The sequence below is a fragment of the Sus scrofa genome, chromosome 18 (assembly GCF_054392235.1).
Source record: "Sus scrofa isolate SSC_HxYL_T2T_F1_AM1 chromosome 18, Sscrofa_HxYL_maternal_Yorkshire_Landrace_v2.0, whole genome shotgun sequence".
NCBI lineage: Eukaryota > Metazoa > Chordata > Mammalia > Artiodactyla > Suidae > Sus > Sus scrofa.
Genome location: NC_139400.1, coordinates 20164753 through 20170775, shown reverse-complemented (window position 1 = coordinate 20170775; position 6023 = coordinate 20164753). Strand labels below are relative to the sequence as shown.

Genomic DNA, 6023 nt, shown 5'->3' with positions numbered 1-6023 from the left:
AAGGAGCAGGTCCACACCTACAGGAACTGGGGTTTTTTCTCCCCTGGGGGAGAAGGGTATCTCAAGACCATCATGCCTTGCAGGCCATTAACCATTTGCGTCAGCAAAAGGCATTCTTCCAGTTTTCGTATCAGATGAAGACAAGGATAAAGGTTGATAAGGGGCTTATCAGGCTTGGGTGCATTCCCAATAAGTAGGCTAAAGCTCAGCCCTGCAGGAAGGGAAAGAGGTTAGGACGGCAGGCCTGAGATGGAGCTGACAAAATGAAGTGAGTGTGATTCAGCCACAAAGGGAATTTTGGCTCACTTTGAGATGCTCTTGGGGGAACATGTCACCTGAAAGAAAAATGCACAACATGAGAGCTGTGAATTAAGTTTTATCTAGGGTCTTACTAAAGACAATAGCCCAGGAAACAAGCTCCTCAGTAGCTCCTGAGGAAGGTAATCTGAAGTGATGGGGAGGGAGTTCCCTGGTGGTCTAGTTGTTAGGAATTCCTAGTCTGGGAAAAGAAAAAAAGAGGTTGGGAAGATACCAGGTTATACGTGATTTCTGGCTAGGGAATACCTGTGGTGTAGTTACAAAGCACAACTATCTCAAGTTTATGTTTTTAGTGCTTTTCTATATATGGGAAGATGCAAGAATCTGGATTCAATAAAATTCTTCCTGAGATATGCATCTAACCATCTAAGAGACCTGCTTGTCCAAAACACCAAGCATCCTGTTATCATCTTCGTTTCCTCTGTCTGGAGCACAGAGTGTACTGTTGTCAGTGACCTCAATAGGTTAATCCTCATAGAATTGAGTGATGAGCAGAAATGGTCTTTGTTCTTCCTTGTTTACACACCCTAAAATACGCCTCTTTGAGGTAAAAATTCTTTTCAGCTAAAGACAATTAAGAAGCAGCAATGTAAGCAAAGCCCTCCACCCTCCCATATTTGTGTAAAAAGAGGATATAAATTTATACATGTGACCCTGCTCCCCTCTCTACCAGGAAGGACAAAAGTTAATCACTAGAGGCAGCTTAGACCCTTATCAGTCTGGAGATGGCCCCGGAGGAATCTACATGACAACTTTACTAACTAGCGTTTATCTACCCTTATTCTCCCACGTATTTGCCCCTCATAATCTTCCCTTAGAGACTCAAGGTCCTTTTCCTTTCTCTTGCCACTTCTCTAAGAATTTATTGTTTCTTTGCTAAGAAGCTGTACAAACTCAACTTCTACCCAAATATTTGAGTTACTCACTTTGTAGGAACTCCCACGTTTGACATGCATGATACACATTTTATAAACTTCTGTTCGTTTTTTTCTGTCCATCTGTCTTCTGTCAGTCCAATGTATAGGGCCCAGTGCTGGAGAAGTGGAGGAAGAGATTTTTTCCTCCTCTACACTCTGAAATCCAGCATATTTTAAAAGAAGCTGCTAGGAATAGCTGGGTTCTTTGTTTGATGACCTTGCCTTTTCCTTCCTCCAACTATGATTTTATCAAAGAATGTGTCACTTCCCAGGAAGAGTACTTTGAGAACGAAGACAATGCAATGAGAGATAGTGAAGGCAGTGGTGCATTATTTAATCCAAGCAACAATGGATGGCCTGACTATCTACCCACCTATTTAACTTTTTATCTTAAAGTACTTAACATTTATAAATTTAAAAATATAAAGGGATATGAAAATATACTACAAGGCACATCTTTATATTTTCACCATTTTCTGTACCATGAAAGAGCTTGGTGAGTATCCTCATGTGTGTTTCTGCTATCAATTTTGCATGACTTTGTAAGGAAGCAGAAATTGCCTCTCCTAAATATATCTCTTTAGCATATTAATTTTTTAAGATGATTACTTTCTAAGAAACAGCCAGATATGAGAAAAACTCTAAAACTAAGTAGGAGTTATACTTTTATAAGAAGTATTTCCAGGAGTTCCCGTTGTGGCTCAGTGGCTAATGAATCCGACTAGGAACCATGAGGTTGCGGGTTTGATCCCTGGCCTCGCTCACTGGATTAAGGATCCGATGTTGCCATGAACTGCAGTATGGGTCGCAGACATGACTCGGATCTGGCGTTGCTGTGGCTCTAGTGTAGGCCAGCGGCTATAGCTCTGATTTGACTCCTAGCCTGGGAACCTCCATATGGGTCGGGAACGGCCCTAGAAAAGGCAAAAGGACAAAAAGAAAAAGAAATACTTCTGTCAATAAGGGAAATCTCCATTTGTAAGGGAATCTTCCTCACTGTACCAGGAAGGAGATGACTGAATCTCTAGAAATTCTTATTAAGGAGAAGGCAAAACTTAAATCAGCGTACCACAGCCACATGCCGTGCCAGATCCGAGGGGCATTTGCAACCTATGCCAGAGCTCGCAGCAATGCTGGATCTTTACCCCACTGAGTGAGGCCAGGGATTGAACCCCCATCCTCATGTATACTAGGCAGGTTCTTAACCTCTTGAGCCACAACAGGAACTCCCACCTTTGTTTACTGTGCTTTTCTGTGTAACCCTCACAGCTGCTCTCCACCCTCAACATCCTCTTTTGCCTTTAGCTAAGGGTGTTATTAAAGGTGAGCGCATTGCCATTTTGGTGAATTACTCAGATCTCCAGGGTGTCTCCCATGTACACTTGTTATTAAACTTCTGTTTGATTTTTCTCCTATTAATCTGTCTCATGTCATTTTAATTCTTAGACCAGCCAGAAGAACCTAGAAGTATAAGGGAAAATTTCTTCTTCCCAGACAATTTCAAGGAGAAAGAGGTTAAAAAGTTCATGTTTACTTCTAATAAATCAACATTATATCTTTCAAGTCATCTATACTTCAACAAAATTTATTTTAAAAAAACAAACCAAAAACTTCATATTATAGCTTTCAGAGAAGAAACATTTATGGGGAGAATTCCCACTGTGGCTCAGTGGTAACGAACCCTAGTATCCATGAGGACTTGGGATCCATCCCTGGCCTTGCTCAGTGGGTTGAGGATCCAGCGTTGCCGTGAGCTGTGGCATAGGTCGAAGATGTGGCTCAGATCTGGTGTGGCTGTGGCTGTAGCGAAGTCTAGCAGCTGCAGCTCTGATTGGACCCCTAGCCTGGGAACCTCCACATGCTGTGGGTACGGCCCTTAAAAAAAAAAAAAAAAAAAAAAAAAGACATTCTACCTCAAAATATGGCACCCTGGCATAATGAGTATGTAAAGCAGAGAGAATTTGAGGAAATAATAGAAGCAGGTCGTAAATGTTCCGTGTGAAAGACACTTTTTCTCTCCCAGGAGGAGGGAAAACCTTCTTATCATCAGAGACAGGGAATTGGGGGCAAGAAATAAACCTTTGTAAACTATTATCTTCCTAGTTATTTCTTCACCATTGACTACCCAGTTCAAACTTCTCTGCCTTGTCCATTCCTCACAGATGTAGTGCTGCTTTGTCTACCAGGTATAGAATCTCCTATTCTGGTCACTTTTTTGGGTCTTCATTCTCATGGGAAGACTCCCATGTACATGTAAAAGTTTAATAGAATTTGTATGCTATTCTATGGTTAATCTGCCTCTGTCAGTTTACTTTTTAGGACTAGCTAGAGTCTTTAAGAGAGTAGAGGAAAATATTTTTTCTCCCCTGTAGCAGAAATAATTAACACACTTTCCCACTTCTTCAGCTTTTCCACTACTTACTAATGGTCCAATACTTTCTCCTCTTTTTGCTGTTAAGTGCCTTGAGGAGTTTAAACTGTTCTCTTACAAGCTTCCGCAAGTATAGGAATAGGATATAATGTTCCCCAAGTACGACCTAGGAGGCACCGTTCTGAATTTCTATAAACTGTATTCACGAAGATCACCAGGTACAATGGAGAATAAAAATCTCCAGGATATATTAAGTGAAAAAAGCAAGGTCTGCCATAATGCTGTCTCATTTGACAATTTTATTTTAAAAGGAGAGGAAATCAGGATGTGTAGATATATTCACGAATATTTTTGAAACGAAATTTAGTAAGGATAAACCAAAAACTCATCTTAAAGAGGCTGATCTGCAGTGGAGAGCACAGCAGTGGTGTGGTAGATGGTCACTAGACATAGTCACCAATGATGCCTCTTTTCCCTGTACAAAGAGGCTGCTCTCCCTCGCAAGAGGTGAAATCTATTACCACTACTTTTGAACCTGGACTGGCCTTTGACCTGCTTTGACTACTGGAATGTGACAGAAGTGGCCCTGCCAGTTTCAGGCCCAGCCCTTAAGAGACTTGGCAAGAGTCTGCTTTCCTGGAATCCATTTGCCAAGTTACAAGGAAGTCCCGACTATCCTGAAGAGAGAGCTCCGTGGGGAAACTTGTGTGATGAGACATCATTGTTAGGAAAGAGTGGCTACTTGGAGAAAAATTCAAAGTGCTCACGTCTACATTCACTTCCAAGGCCCCAGTTATGTAAGAGAGAGCTCCTTAAACGTTCCAGCCCAGCCCAGCCCAGAGGCCGGCGGAATGGTACCATCTGAGTGAACCAAACCAAGTATGATAGAATCGTCAAAGCAATTCACAAAACGGCAAGAACTAATAAATTGTTGCTGTCTTAAGCCTTGGGTGCTTCTTTATACAGAAAAGACAGCTAATCTGATGAAAAGAAGGTTTCTTTGTTTTGGGGGTTTTTTTTTGTCTTTCTGTCTTTTTTTTTAGGGCCATACCCATGGTATATGGAGGTTCCCAGGCTAGGGGTGCAATTGGAGCTACAGCTGCCAGCCTACACCACAGCTCACGGCAGCGCCATCCTTAACCCACTGAGCAAGGCCGGGGATCAAACCCTTGACCTCAAGGTTCCTAGTCAGATTCATTTCCTCTGCACCACAATGGGAACTCCCAAGGTTTCTTTGCATACAACTATTTTGTACCTGATTTTGGAATCTTTAAATGCTTAAAAAATCCCAAATCAGGAATTCCCATTGTGGCTCACTGAACACAACCAATATGTATGAAGACAAGGGTTTGATTCCTGGCCTCACTTAATGGGTTAAGGATCAAGTGTTGTGGTGAGTGGTGGTCCAGACCTGGGAACTTCCATGTGTCAAAAATGCACTCCTAAAAAGAAAAGAAAAACACACACACACACACACAAAAAAAGCCCAAACCGAATTCAACCAAGAAGACAAAAAGAAATTCTTAAAAAAAAAAATTTTTTTTTTTTGGCTACATGCACAACATGCAGAAGTTCCCAGGACAGGGACCAAACTGCACCACAGGAATGACTGGAGCCATAGCAGTGACAATGCCAAATCCTTAACTCGCTGAGCCACCGAAGAACTTCATTCTTAGAACTGAAAACAAATTAGAATAATTGTCCTTCCATTTCTCCAGTTCTTAAAACTGAAAACAAATTAAAATAATTGTCCTTCCAATCATATTGGTAAGAAAACTCTGAAGAGAAAATAATTATTTTAAAGTGTCGTAAAATTCAGTGCTTTGACTATATATTTATAGTGGGATTTAAGATAAAAAGGATTGGGAAGAAATTTTTAATTTTATGTGGTAGTTTCATTGCCAGTAATTATATTATTGTTCTGGAATAGTTGTATGTGTAAGATACAACAAATGTTAAAATTATTTGCACCCAAGATTTTCAGTTTAAGAGGTAAGAAATATATTCATTTGTTAATGTTAATTGGCATGATTACAAATTTATTATTTTATTCTGGGGTTTTTTTTAATGTTTTTTATTATAGTTGATTTAGAATGTTCTGTCAGTTTCTGCTAAACAGCAAAGTGACATAGTCATTCTTTTTCTCACATTATCCTCCATAATATTCCATCACAAGTGATTAGATACAGTTTCCTGTGCTCTACAGCAGGATCTCATTGCTTATCCACTCCAAATGCTATCTATAGATTGCATTTATTGACCCCAAACTCCCAGCCCATCCCACTCCTTCCCCTTCACTATTGGAAACCACAGTCTGTTCTCCATGTCCATGAATTTGTTTATTTTCTGTAGATAGGTCCATTTGTGCCATATACTAGATTCCAGATATAAATGTTATCATATGGTATTTGTCTTTC

At 40.4% G+C, this 6023-nt stretch overlaps 1 long non-coding RNA gene across 2 annotated transcripts in view; it reads left to right on the top strand.

Annotated features, from left to right (window-relative positions):
* Positions 1-6023, top strand: part of LOC146394915 (uncharacterized) — a 234253-nt gene that overhangs the window by 137333 nt on the left and 90897 nt on the right. The gene's annotated exons all lie outside the window — the stretch shown is intronic.